The 14,526-nt window shown below is 48.3% G+C and overlaps 1 protein-coding gene across 4 annotated transcripts in view; it reads right to left on the minus strand.

The window, feature by feature from the left end:
- The window catches only part of FHOD3 (formin homology 2 domain containing 3), a 402,137-nt gene that overhangs the window by 373,900 nt on the left and 13,711 nt on the right, over nt 1-14,526 (minus strand). The window lies entirely within an intron of this gene.

The following is a 14,526-nucleotide window of genomic DNA, read 5'->3' on the forward strand; positions in this document are numbered from 1 at the left end:
TCTGCAGGGAAAAGTCTATACTCCTGCAACTTACTGTCTGCTAAATTGGAGAAAAGAAGTTTCAACTCCAACTTGATACGTGAGAAGGCGGCACTAATTAAGAACCAAGACAAAATTCTTTTACGATAACTTTTTTTAGGAGTAAATAAAATGTTTTAACTTCTTTGGTTCAACTGAAAATCAGCAAAACGTAAAAGGGAAACCCTGATTTGGAGGTCAACCTAATTATGCGACTGGCATGCATATTTGAATCGTTCTGTTTCCAGAAACGAGTTTTTCGTTTCTTTCCTTGACTGTCTCATTACCAAGATAGGGCCAGGCTGAAAACCCTAGTGCTTACAAAGGGCATTTTTTTTTATTGTGACCACCATGCTCAGAAAAGATGGACCTGGCTGGACTGCGAGTGGTCCCAGCCGATACTACTGCACAAATGCCCCAGGGAAGAGGCAGCTGCCCCAGCCTGCGGGAAGCAGTGCCTTTAGACCAAGTGAGGTTTGATTTCCCAGCCTTCGTCACAGCTCGGGCTGCTAGAACAAAACACTGTAGACCAGGTGACTTAAGCCACAGCAAGTTATTTCTCACAGAGGCTGGGAAGTCTAAGATGAAGGAGCCGGCAGATTCAGTCCTTGGTGAGGAATCTCATCCAGACTTGTCAACAGCTGGCTTCTATGTGAGTTCACATAGCCTTTCCTTGGTGTGTGTGTAGGGAGAGAGGATACCCCCCTGCCCTTTTCTCTTCTTATAAGAGCACAAAATCTCTGTTAGGTAAATGTAAGGGCGCTATCCCCATCACGGGGCCCCACCCCCATGACTTCATCTAAATCCATCACCTTCCGGAGGTCCCCTCCCCAAATACCATCAGACCGGAGTTTGGAGGCTTCAATATACGAAGTGGAAGGTGACAGGGTGGGGACAAAAATATTCAGCCTGTAACAGTCCCTGAATAAAATTGTTAACATCTTTTCATTCAGCTTCTGGAAATGGAATTCTTGCCTTCTCAAAGCAGTCCTCTCAACTGCCCACTGGGTTTCAGTTCCCCACATTCTGAAGTCTTAGCATTTGTGTCTCCGTCTACAAAATACTAATTTACATCTGTCCTTTTTTTCAAAATAAATGTCCTTCTGTCTTTTTCATCCGTGGGCGTGGGCTCCCCAGCAAGACTCCTGACTCTGCAGCAGAGTAAGAAAATAGGATGGGGAGGGAGAGGGGGAAGGAGAGAGGACCAGGAGACTTCGGTTTCCTGCCTCCTGCCCACTGCACGCCGCACACTGCCAGAATCATCTATTATGGATCAAGCGGAGAGGAGCTCTGGTGTCTCCAAGGAAGACAAAGGGCCACAGAAATGGATACCTCACTGCTTCCTGGTCCTCGGGCTCCACAGAGACCACGATGCTACAGCTCTCACTGTGCTCAGGGATAAGCACAAGTCAGGAACTTAAACATCACCTCCCTCTTTTCCAGACAGCTAACTCTCCAATGGCAAATGCCAAGAGATTCTATACTAACCGCTTACATTCTCTGTGTTTTTAAGTACTTTTAAAAAATTATTATTAAAATGTCACATTTAGAAAAATATACAAGGAACACAGCCATGCAACCAGAGTTTTAAAAAAATAGAACATTACCCCCAACTAGCCACTAAAACCTCCTTATCACCAAAGGTAGCTGCTATTTTAACTTATAAAATCATAGTTTTCCCTGTACTTGAACTTGGTGAATTATGGTAGGTAATCTTGTGTCTTCTTTCACTTCTTTCACAGGTGTTTGTGCGATTCATCCTTGTTGCTACATGGGTATAACCATATGTTTTCAGTGCTGTGTAGTATTCTATTATATGAACATAATATAATTATCCATTCCACTGTTGATGAACTTTGCATTACTTCAGTTTTGTTTTGCTGTCACACAGATTGCTAGTGGTCATGTAGATAGACAGAGACGGATACAGAGACAGATATACCCACACATACATACATACACCTATGCACGTGTGTATATGTATATATATGTGTGTGTATACCTGTCTATACATCTTTGGGGCACACATGTACACATATATGTTGGGTCTCCGTTTAGGGTGGAATGGCTGGGTCATGGAGCATGCAGATACTCAGCTCTGTAGCTGTAAAAAAGTTCTGGAAAGTGAGTATGTGAGGGTTCCTTTGGTTCCATGTTCGCATTAACATGCTTTTAACTTTTAACCGCTCTGAGATAAACAAGAAGTTTCTACTGCAGAGCACAGGGAACTATATTCAGTATCTTGTCGTATTGAAACCTATCATGAAAAACAGTATGAAAACAAACATATGTCCTTCCTGTGGTCCTATTTTTAAGATGTTTTTGTAAGCAGCATTTAATCGGATTTTTCTGGGGTTTTAAAATTAAATTTCACAATTTCAGGGTTTTAATTTGAATACTAAATTTAATTTAAAATTAAATTTCATGATTTCAGAGTTTTAATTTGAATATTAAATTTAATTTAAAATTAAATTTCACAATTTCAGACTTTTAATTTAATTTCATTTGCATTTAATGTAATCACTGATAGATCTGGATTTAAATCAACATTCTATTTGTTTTCTCTTTGTCCTATATGTTCAATGCTCCTTTTCCTCTCAGTTATCTCAGTCTTCACCCTCTTTTGGATTAGTTGCATATTTTTAAACATTCCCTTTTCTGTCAGGTTGTTAACTGTATATTACTTTACTATTATTTTAAGGATTATCATGTAAACAACATCCTTGACTTTCTGATGTATGCATCTGATGTATGTTTTTCTGATGATGTAAACAACATCTTAGGACTTTCTTATTCACCAGAAAATAAAAGGGCTTTAAGAAATTTCAATCCTATTTACTCCCCTCATTTTTTTACAGTGCTCCTTGCTATATATTTCAATTCTGCGGGTACTGTAATCCCACAAGACATTATCACTGCTTTGTACGCTCAGTAGTTCCCTTCGATTTACTCCCATATTCACCTGGTCCACTGCTCTTCATTCCCTTCCACATTTCCATGCTTCCATCTGGGATCACATACCTCTTTCTGAAGAACACCTTTTAGTATTTTGAGGGTGTGTCTGCTGATAATAAATTCAGTCTCGATTTGTCTGGAGACGATTTTATTTCACCTTTATCTGGGGAAAATCTAAATGTGAAATACTCCTTTGGCATTATTTTTCTTCAGCAGTTAAAAGATCTATCTCATTGTCTCCCGGATGCCATCGTTTCAGTTGAGGACTCAGTTGCTAGTCTTCCTGTTCTTTCTTTGAAGGTAATGTGGCTTTTTTTTTTCCCAGGCTGCTTTTACGTTTCCTTTTTGTCTTTAGTTTTCAGAAGTATTATTGGCATATATTTGTTCTTCTTTACATTTATCCTGCTTGGGGTTTATAGCACTTTAGTCGGTGACTTGGTATATTTCATTGGTTTTGGAAAAGTCTCTGTTAGTATCTCCTGGAATGATGCTTCTTCCATTATTTTTCTGGGATTCCAGTGGCACGTGTGTCAGACCTGCTCATTATGGATCATATATCTTTGGTGGGTATTTCTTTTATTTTTCTCTTTTTCCTCTCCCTGTCTCACCTACCTTCTAGATCATGAAATCTCTCTTCAGCTGTGTCTGAGCCACTGCTAAATCCACCTACTTATGCTTGATATCACTGATTGTATCTCAGTTCTAGAATTTCTATTTGATCTTTTATATATACATAGATTCCAGTTCTCTGGTGAAACTCTCCATCCTGTCATTTCCTTTCTTGAGCCTATTCATCACTGATATCAAAGTCCATCAGATAATTACAGAATCTGGATCACATGTGGGTCTGTTTTTAGTGTCCTTTTCTTCTCTTGATCCTACCTCTTCACAGGCCTGGTATTTCTTTAATTGAATGATGGACGTTTTATATACATACTTAAAACTACAAAGGATCTAGATGTTGTTACATGATTTTCTGGTTGTCCTTTAGTTTGTGGCAGGCAGCTAGATCAGGAACAGATCATCTGAATCCACTCAGGGGTTGAGCTGATTTGAGGCTTGGATTCATTCTTCATAAACTCGGTCTATTCTGGTCAGCTAACTTGAGGTTGGGTTTCAGTCTTTATAAAGCTGGCCTATTTTTAGTAAGCCATTTCTCCTAGGATACAGTCCTTCAGGGTTTCTGAGTGAAGAGAGAGGATATTTATAAGCATGAGATATTTCCAGGATCTCTCCACCTTTGTAAGCCCTTAACTCTCATTTTTATCTCCTCAACATCATAAGACTATTTGTAGTTCTACTCAGCCTTTCAACTTCTCAGCCCTGTGCTGCATAAGAATCACCTTTTTCTTTTTCTTTCTTTCTTTCTTTCTTTTTTTTTTTTTTTTTTTTTTGGAGAGGGAGGCATCAGAGACCAGATAGTAACATAAACGGAATTAAATCTGAAATGGAACTGATCTTTACAGATTTTTTGTCTTCAGATCCCTTTCCAAAATACACACCAGAAACCTAGAACCAGGATGGAGAACTCATCAACAACAAGTTTAATGCTAGAAAACTGAAGGATAGAAAAGTGGAAAGAAAAGAAACGGCTGAGAAAGTGTTGGAGGAGGCAGTGGTGATCACTTCAGGGGATACAAAGATGGCTGAGAGCAGGATCCAATCCACTGAACAGCCCTCCTCTCCTGAAGGAGCAGGAATTCAAAATTATTATCATAATCGGAAGGGAAGGTAGAGAAAGGTGAGAGGAGAGCCATCACTGGGAGGGCAAGCTGGAGGATGGTTACATCTGGCTAGACTCAGCAGAGCAGCCTCCATGGCATCTATCTGTGCCAGCCCCTGGAAGCTGGGAGGGTTTGGGAGAATGGGAGTGGCTGATCACTAGTGTGGGGTACAGAATGTGGCTCAGAGAACAGCTCAGAAGGGTGATGCAACTGCCTGAAACCAAGTTATCTCTTGCATCCCCACACTTACCTTCGCTAACATATACAGTTTGGGAAACACACTAGGACACAAGGTCCCAGAACCACCTTCCCTCTGTTTACTGCCAGGGACCTCCACTGGTGGAGCAATATGGATATTTAAAGAGGGAGGCTGCAAAGGGGCAAGAAACAACCGATGAGTCAATGTGTCAAGAAAGAGCAGGACAAATACAGGCTGAATCCAGGTCGTGGAGGGCCATGAATATCCAGTTAAGAGCATCCAATTACTTAGGCCTTCGGTCATAGGGTCCAAAGCAAAACTCTTTTAACCAAACCATCTTTCTTCCCTCTACTCAGTTCAACACAGTTCTCTCCGGGCACAATTCACCCAGGCCACAAAAGATGGGGAGCTGGCAGCAGCAAGAGAAGCAGACGGTAAGGAGAATTTAGAACACAGGTCCTGCAAGGGGGCACACCATCAAATTCTTCCACTTAACACCGTGGCAAAGAAGACACTTAAAAAGACTGCACTAGGTGGGATTATCTGGGAGGCAAGATGGCAGATAACGGGAGACTTCAACTTGCCTGTTTTATTACTCATCAAATGCAGCCCTTGCTGGCTGGGAGGTCACAGCCCAGGCATATCAGAATGCCCCTCCCTGCCCCTTCTGGAACCCCCACTTTGTGGTCAGGCAAAGTGAAGCTCTTGATCCCAGCAACAGAGGACCTGCCTTCGCCACTGGCCTCAGTGCCTCCTTCTGGGTTCTCTCCTACCTCACCCCAGCCCTGGGTCCTCTCAGCAGAGCATTCTGAGGGTGCCCAAATTATTTCTTCCCAAACACTTTCACCCCTCAGTCATCACATATATCACACAAGGTCCTTATTGCCAGTTTGACTGTTTCTCTAGATTATAAGTAACTGGCAGGCGTGGACTCTCTAACACCTTCCGAGTATTTAGTCCATATGTGACACTCACGATACATTGGTTGCATGTCTCAATTTGCTTGACAGCCTTGGAACTTGATCCCAGGTCTGCTGATCACCAGGACTTGCTGTGGATGGACCCAATCCCGGTTACAAAGGCCAGAACCTGGGCCTGGCGTCCCAGGCCCTCCATAAACTGGCCGCTATCATCTCACATTCCCCCATCTCCAAGCCTCTAACCTACTCTCCCCTTTCCCACCCTGCTTTCCAGATTTGACTAAATCCTACCTCTTGCTGGAGGCCACCCCTGACTACTTCTGTCTGACTCCCACAGAGGAAGGGACGCAGTCAGGGAACCCCAATCCTGTGATAATAGGAGAAAGACCAGCAGCCACAGGACGCCGCCCTTTGTCTGCGTGCACCAAGCACTGTGCTAAATGCTTTCCAGGTGTAATTCCCCTTAAGGCTTGCAACCACCCTCTCAGGAAGGCACTGATAAGTCCCATTTGATAGATGCACAAACTGAAGCTCAGAGGGATTGTAAGCGTGTCTGTGGGATGCAAAGTTTGTGCTTTAAGCCATGATGCTACACGAAACAGAAAGGCAGAGGGGCACTCACAGGGGCATCCGTGTACCCGGAGGGGCAGGGGTGGTGGCAGGTGGCAGTGCCCAGCAGACACATCTGACACTTAACAGGCAGCAGTAAGGGCCGTGGAATGAATGAGTGAGTTCTCGCCAGAGCCGTGGGTCCAAGAAGATGAGGATGACCAGCCAGGAGAAGGGGCGGGGCGGGGCGGGGAGACGGAGGGAGGGCAAAGCCAGTGCAGGCGAGCATGAAGCTGCAAGGAATGTGAGGAACTAAGGCCGGCGGGTTGCTGAAGCATAAAACATGAGACGGAAAATGGAAAGGGACAAGACTGGACAGAGGGGACCCTGCCAGGTCACTGGAGGAGGAGAATGTCTCCTGAGAGCGCCCGGGGCCTCCAGGTGTTGGTGATGAGCTGTAACAGAGGGGACCCCGAGGTTCCAGCTCTACGTGCCCCCCAGCAAACCTTCCAACCCCCACCCCATGAAACCCGCTCCTCCTTTCAGCCCCACAAGCTCCAGGGCCATCCCCGGCATCCATCCCCCAACCAGCAAGTAGGGCCCAGCTGGGACCCAGCAGTGAGGAAAAGAGAGACGATTTACTGCCCTCTAAGACATTCCCCAAGGATGGCCTTCCTTCTGTCCCATCTCAAGAGGGAGCAGTGTGTCCCCTTGGCCATTCTCCTGGCCTCGTGCACCTCAGGGCTGCAGTGGAAGGTGGGCAGTCTTCCAGCCACCCACTGCTCCTTCCCTTTCCCCACCCCTGACCTCAGGATCCTGGCATCTGCTCACAACCTTCCCTCCACCACGATTTCTGCTCCCCATCTTGGAAGACCCTCTCTCCCCCCACTTCAATGGCCTTGCACCTTATTCCCCAGCCAGAAAGAGGTAGAGGAGCCACACACACACACATGCTGGGGCCCGGTTACCAACCACACAAACTCACATCCAGAAAGGTGACAAATTCACATTCAAAAACTGCCAAGAGACAGTGTCCTAGAGGCAGGAGGCTCTGCTGCTAGGGATGGTCATGGGGACAGCAAGGCTCAGCTGTCTCCCTGGTATCCCTACTGGATCTACAGACGCATAGCATCACCTGCAGCTCTGAGCACTTCCTCGTGGCCCATGGGAAAATGGCAGAGTCGACATAGGAAACAGAACACCAGCTGCCCTCCTTGGTTGGGGGGAGACCGCCCTCCCCGCACATTGGCCTCTAGGTTCCCCGCTGTAGAAAGCACCTCGCACAAAGGGCCGTCAGCCTGGGTACCACTCCTGGGCGCCATGCAGACCCCGAAGGGCTGCCAGCTACTCCTCACCTCCTCATCCCCTGCACCTGGCCCAGGGACTGGCGGCAACTGATTTTAATACTAACCACTATATATAAAATAGATAAACTACAAGGTCCTACCGTATAGCACAGGGAACCATATTCAATACCTTGTAATAGCCTGTGATGAACAAGAATATGAAAAGGAGTATAAATTTATGCATGTATGACTGAATCACTATGCTGTACACCAGAAATTAACACAACATTTTAAACCAACTATACTTCAATTTAAAAAAATAAAATAAAGTAAGCAAACTGAGGGGAAGCAACAGAAGTATAATATGTATTTAATGAAGATTAAGGAAGATTAGCAGCAGTTCCGTTCTCAGAAACCCCTGAGCCAGGAGAGAACAGACAGACAGATGACTCCACAGCCCCATCACCCAGGACCTGCGGAGGCTGCCCTGTGTCCTGAGAAGACCTGGACCCACCACCTCCCCTCGCCTCTCCAGCCCCGCACACACACCCACGGAGGGGAGCACAGGACTCAGCAAAACCCGCAACAGCAGGGGTGGGTTCCAGCCTCATCTGACAGATGACAGTCTCACCACTTCCCCAGACACCTGGAGAGCCACACACCACCCTCTGTCACCAAAAGGAACGATGACACAGATCCACACTACCAGAAATATTTCTGTGTTTTCAGGAAGAATGCCTGCGGGGATCTCCTTACAAAGCGATGCAGAAAATGCATGAGGAAGCCCAGAGAAAAGTGGACCCCGATCAACCTTCTAACACTCGATCAAGTTGCTACTTTGTTTTATTTATTCTCTCTCCCTGCATCTCTCCCACTAGAATATAAACTCCAAGAAGGTCAGGATCCATGCTTTTGACCACCGTTGTTTCTCCAATGCTCGGAACGGAGCCTGGAACCTAGTGGGCGCTCGAGAAAAATGTGGTGAGTGAAGGGGTAGCTGAGTGACACAGTCACTACCCGGGTTCGTGAGCAGTGTGCTCAGAGGACATCACATGGCTTCTCAACACACTGCCAGTCATCGACCCTAAAAATGTGAAGCCCACGCCCTGAAAGGGACGGTGTGCAGCGGGGCGGGGTGTAGGGTGGATAGAGCAGCTGGACGATGGGTTCAAGCCTCAAACTACTCATTGGAAACTGCTGAAACACTAATGACACCTAAGGCCCTTCCATCAACAGATGACTGATCAATATGACCAAAATACACTGCGGAATGAATATGCGCAGGCGGCTCCAAGAGCTGCCCCCTCCCCCATCAGATGGACTTTCAGCCCCAGTGACCCACGCAGTAGAGTCAGAGCAATCCCCTTTCTGCCTGCAAACGACTCAAATGTGGCAGAGCCCTCTGGAGGAGCTCCAATCCTCTCCTGCATGCTCGAGAAGGCAGAAGCCAGGCAGGGTCCCGGGTGCGTGGCTGGCAAAGCCTCTCCTCCCGCCTCGCAGATTCCTGCGCTTTGGCCAGCTGTGGCCACCAGAGAACCACCGCCCAGGATGATGAGATCGGAACTGTTTAGACTTCGCATAACTGCGTGCTTTAATTTAATGGAGCTGACACGTTCTGCTTCGGGGACCAGGCAGAGGCTGAGGAGCTTCGGTGGAATGAAAGCTCTCCAAGAAACGGTGGGGGAAGAAAAGAGGCTTACAGACACCAGAGCCCGAGACACAAAGAACCTCCCCTCCCTCCCCGTAGCTCAGCCCAGGATTAGCTGCCATCTCACCAGCAGCCTGGCGTGTGCAGCCGGCACAGAGCTGCCACTTCCAGGCCTGGCCGGTCCCCACATCGGGGGGCAGCTGACCAAGGAGGAGACAGGGGACTCACACACGAAATCAGGACACTAAAATCATGTTTTCAAAAGTCAGGGTGATGATAGAAGCGACGGGGAGTTTGCCTGGCTGAGCAGCACGGGTGTCCACCGGGGCAGCGCGGAGCAGAGGGACCCCCACAGGAACTAACAAGGTACACGTGTCAGCACCAACAGGCTCGGCTTCCATCTAAGTGCTCCCTCGCTGCTGATGCGAGGTAACTCTGATGTCACCAGTAAAGTTCAGGATCTCACGATGTTGCCAGAGGCCCCCAGCTCCATCTTAACCCCCATCTCCCCTCTGCAGAAGCCCCCCACCGTGCCACTCTCATCTAGAAGGGAACCTGGTGAAAATTTCTGCACACTGGGTGAACGAGGGAACCAAGAGGCTTGGGGTTAGGAAGACATGTAAGAGGGGAAAGGCTGTGGTCACAGAAGGCAGAATCGAATACAGAGCTCTTGAGTGGCCAAGGAAGTGGGCAGAGAGAAGGAAAAGCCCCGAAGGAAGGGGGAGAGAGAGAGAGGGGCCGACTTCTCAGGCAGGCAGCCAAGGGGCACTGTTCTAAACATCTTGGCACAAACCAAAGGAGCCAATGAAACTCACCTAAATAAAGGGCAGTCACAGTCTCCAACTTACACCTGGTGGCATTCAAAGTTCACTACAACTCGGCTGTCTGCAACTGTGAATGCATTTTTTTCATAGGAATAAAGTGACATCTATAGTCACCATCACGGCCATCAGCTCTTGGCAACAAGACCCATGCTTATTCTTCTTTGATTTCCAAGTGCACTGCGGAGAACCTGACGCCGAGCAGGAACTCCCACCTGCGTAGGATGAGTGAGAGACTCCTGCATAGGCCAGGCGTGATTTCACGTCAAACTTCCCTGTGTGTTCCTCGAGGAAGCACAGGCTGACTTCCTCAGTTTCTAAAGGTACCTGGAGAGCCGCACAGAACTCCCCTCTTCAGGCCCTTGACCTAATTTGCGTAGTCTAATACCCTGGGGAAGGTAAGTATTCCCAGACAACCCAGCAGAATGCAAAAGGGGCGGAAAGGGGGATCTGTGTGCGTATTTCAGGCAGGCCCCCAGGCTGGGAGTTTCATCCAGTCAAGCACAAATGGGACGAGCAGGAAGCCCAGATGAAGGATGGGGTCCTCCACTGAGGGCCACTTCGAGACCTTGGTGGCCTTCTGGACAAGGAGCTTTCCCTTGGTAAAGAGGTCAAATGCATTCAGAACCAACCGGACCTTTCCTGCTACAGCCTCCGAACTTAAATGTGTCGCCCCCTCTCCCACGGCCCCCACGGCCCCCCTCGCTTCAGATCTGTTCTCTGACTTGGCAGAGGAAGAGAACCACATCCGTTCAGCCACGCCCCCTCCGTTACTGCTTTCTTCATCTGCGCTCCATGATCAAAGTGCATTTCTCACGCGCTAACATTCTCCAGCGCTGCTTATCGCTTCATTGACCGATGGTATTTTGCCAACTGGTAGAATGTCTGGTGATTTGCGCTCCATGGGTGGCTGTCCCTTTGTGAAGTTGTGGGACGAGGCCGCAGAGTGAGTGCTGGGTGACGTCAGCGCCCAGGGTGACGTCAGAGGCTGCAGGGGGAACATCCAGGCTTCACCTCAAGGTCCATCCAGGCCGGGACCGCGAAGGCTTAAGAATAAAGAGCAGTCAAACACCTACAGACAATGAGGTCCTTTCTGTGGGCAGTGTTTTCCAAAGTAATTACAGTCCAAAGGCCAAAGACTCGAATGACAAATTCTTCTGACAAAGGGTAATTTGCCTAATAAGTAAAAACCCCCTGACAGTCCTGCTAACCCTCGGCCAAAAAAGCCATCCTGCTTCCAGGCACTGATCCCAGCAAAACGAAAACCCATGTTCACACAAGACCTCTGCACAAACGCGCAGAGCGGAAAAGGGGGCGTGAGGTAGGGGCCACGAGATCAGCCTCCAGGTCAAATGACTACTGCAGCTTTATTTGTAAGCACCCAAAACCGGGAACAACACAAAGGCCCTTCAACACGTGAGTGGATAAATGGCACATCCATGCAACGGAATGCCGCCCAGCATTAAAAAGGAATGAAACTTCGATGCCCCGTTAGATGGATCTCAGGCGCATTATGCGAAGTGAACGAAGCCAGTCTGTAAAGGTTACATAGTAAATAATTATATTCATACCTATGGTACTCTGGGGAAAAAAAAAAAGCAAAGCTATACGGAGAGAGAACAGATCCATGGTTGCCAGGGACTGGGGTGAGGGGATGTCTGACTACAAAGAGGTAGCCCTAGATAATTCTTTAGGTTGCTGGAACTGCTCCATATCCTGTGATACTTAAAAGAATCCAGGTATATTATGGTATGGAATCTACAAAAATATTGAATCACAGGATTGTACACCTGAAACTACATAATATTGTGAAGGCAATTATACATCAATTAAAAAAATAACTATACGTATGTTAAAACTCACAGGATTGAACACCAAAAATAACAGTGAATTTTACTGTATATAAATTTCTTTTTTAAAAGCTCACAAATTCTTTGACACTTCTCCCACCAGACAGTGGTGTCTAATTCCCCTGCCCGTGAACATGGGCCAGGCTTGGTGACACGCTTCTAAAGAGTACAGTGCAGCGAGAGTGATGGTTAGAAAAGATGGTACGGCACCCCACCTCCATGCCCCAGCCCTTGCTCTTTGGAATCCTGCATGGTATTGTAAGAAGTCTAGCTACCCAGAAGCCCCCATGCTAGAGAGATGTGAGGGAGAGACCACAGAGGCATAAAGAGAGATGCCTGAGGAGCTTCCAGCTGTTCGCATCTTCCCAGCCCAACACCAGGCTTGTGACTGAAGAGCCTCAGAGATGGTCCTGGGCCCCGCCATAATCTGGCCGCAACCTCACAAGAGACTCTGAGCCAAAGCTGCTCAGAGTCACTCTGAGAGTCCTGGCCCAAGGAAACCATGAGCCACATGTAAAAAATGTTTTAAGCAACTATGCTTTACATTGCTTTGTTCACAGCCATGGATAACTAACACAGGCTCATTTTGGGAGCAACTGACTCTATGTGAAAGACACTTTCTCTATATTACCTTATCTATTTTTCATTCATTTCATCATTTATGGAGCACTTTTGTATGCCAAGGACTGTCCATGGAATGAGGAGGGAAGTGTCAGAAGCACCAGAACATGAGGGCTGAGAAATGGGGCCAAAGCCAGGGGTGGTTCCTGGCTTGGGCAGCCGGCTGCATGATGACATTCCTCACTGAAACAGGGCAGATCTGTGGGAAGATAGCATGGTCCCATGTGGACACAGTGCACATTCAGTGTCTGTGGGACACCCAAGAGGAGTTGTCCAGGGGGCAGCTAGATGGCTGGCCTTAGACCAGAGAGCTCATTGGGCCCCAGATGCCAACAAGGGGGTCATCAGAAAGCCATCAAAGCCACCTGGGAGAGGAAGTCGACTGCTAGGATAAGGCCTGGACTTGGGACAGAGCCCTGAGGAAGGTGGACATTCAGAGGGCAGGAGGGAGCAGAGAGGTTGAGAGGGATCATAGGGGAGGTGACTCTCTCACCATCAAACTTAGAACAGTGAGCATTCCTCAGAGGGGACGCCAGAACCAGTGAGTACTGCTAAGAGATTAACTACGATACAGACTGGAAAGTTTATGGCGTGAAGGACAGGAGCCTCAGAGGAGCAGTGTCCCTGCGCTGGAGGGAGGGAGCTGGACAGAGCAGCAGGGACAGTGAGTGGGGCAGCGGGGCTTAGACAAGGTCTAAGATGCTCAAAAGGGGAGGAGACATGAAGGTACAAGAATGGGCCGGATCTAGGGGCCAGGGAGGAGATTTCTGGATGAATGTGGCATTAGCGCATCTGAAGGCTAAAGGGCGGATCCCAGAGGGAAGTATGGGTTGCAGGTCCAGTGGAAAGGCACCTGCCCCCGGGCCAGAAGAAGGGATCCTCCCCCTCCCCGGTCAGGAAGGAGGGCCGGCACATGGGCGCAGGGAGACAGATCGGGCAGAAGCTGCTGTGTCTCTGCAGTGGCAGGTGGGGCAGGGGAGAGGGAGTCCTGGGAACCAGAGGCCACGGAAGCCAAGTGGCAGATCCCGGTGACATGCAAAGTGGAACCCTTTTTTGGTTTCATTCATGACAGCCCCGCAAGGTGGACGCTACTGTTTAAAGGTTTTAGGAGAGGGAATGTGGACGGCACAGAGTGGCCGAGCCAGGGCCCACGCCATCTCGTTGACCCTTGGTCTCACTTATTTTGGTCGCTGTGCTGGCCCTAACAGAGTCTGCCACTGAGCAGACACCCCATACAAGAGAGGGCGGAGGGAGAGCCCCTGGAAAGGATCACCTCTTAATCCCTGATGGCCTCACACCTCAGCTCACCAGACATCAGCAGTGACCAGGACCACGGGCTGCGGGCGACCTTGCCTGCTGGGCCGAAGCCAGGCCCATCCTCAGGCTTGTCCCCAACGGCTCTCCCTCCCCTCACACAATCGTCATAGATGGCTTTGCAGTGACTACCTACCCCCCCTCCTTTCCTCTTCTCCCCATTTCTCCTTCCCACGGCTTTTCTCTACAGTCATTTCCTTCCCAAATTTCTGTTCTTCTCTCCTCTTCCCTTCTTTTTCCTTTATGTCTCCACTGCATGGAACAGAAGTAACTTCTGAATCACTTTTGTTGCTCACGGTTTGCACCAGCCCAGCCTGTGGCCTACAGCTGTGGGTCACCCTCTTCTGGGAGGCCAATCCCACTCGCCCAGAACCATCCGCACCTGATCCCCTCCTCCTGTCCCATCTGCTCTCACCTGCATGGACCACCTTCCCCTTTCCTATCATCCACATACACCCCAGCCCGCTCTCTGCAGGAGGCCTTTTAGACTGTGCAGTCCACGTGGATTTCTCCCACTTCTGACATTTCTACAGCCCAGGCTGCCTATATCACCCTTAGAAATGAGTCACACACTGCTCTTGGAGGTTACTTCACTTTTTGTTACGTTTATGACTTATTTCT

The sequence above is a fragment of the Vicugna pacos genome, chromosome 24 (genome assembly GCF_048564905.1).
Source record: "Vicugna pacos chromosome 24, VicPac4, whole genome shotgun sequence".
In the NCBI taxonomy this organism is placed as follows: Eukaryota; Metazoa; Chordata; class Mammalia; order Artiodactyla; family Camelidae; genus Vicugna; species Vicugna pacos.